The sequence below is a fragment of the Haliaeetus leucocephalus genome, unplaced genomic scaffold, assembly GCF_000737465.1.
Source record: "Haliaeetus leucocephalus isolate CR32 unplaced genomic scaffold, Haliaeetus_leucocephalus-4.0 Scaffold362, whole genome shotgun sequence".
NCBI lineage: Eukaryota > Metazoa > Chordata > Aves > Accipitriformes > Accipitridae > Haliaeetus > Haliaeetus leucocephalus.
The window spans coordinates 6,710,543-6,711,045 of record NW_010972798.1 but is presented as its reverse complement, the minus strand read 5'-3'; positions in this window follow the sequence as shown (position 1 = coordinate 6,711,045).

Below are 503 nucleotides of genomic sequence, written 5' to 3'. Positions count from 1 at the left end.
CCCCCCCCAGCACCCTCCATCAACCTCTGCCAGGCACAGCACCCGTTCCCCCTCCCCGCCGTGGGGCGCCCAGCGTGGGGCTAGCTCCCCTCTCCCTGCATGGCCAAGCTATGAGGAGGTGCAGGGGCCAGCAGGCCTGACGCCATGTCGATGGGCTCCCTGCCACCCGCCACCACCCCCTTTCCGGCAACAGCGGCTTCTCCCCACGGCACCGGGATGGTTTTGGGGGGGGGGGCTACGGGCTGCCTGCAGACGAGTGGAAGGCTTTGCTCTGCCTCTGTGTGCACGCACACGTGTGCACACCCGGGAGCGTATGTACGTGTGCACGCGTGTGCATACCCGCGGGAGCTGCCTGAGCCCCCCCCGCCGCGCTGCGGCGGCACCCGTCGGGTACCCACGAGGTGCCCACACCCCGGCACCCCCTCCTCCATCCCGCCAGGTCTCGAATAAAGTCCGTCGTGCGAGCGCTGCGCCGGGCACCTCTTCTTGGGGGTGGGTGGGGG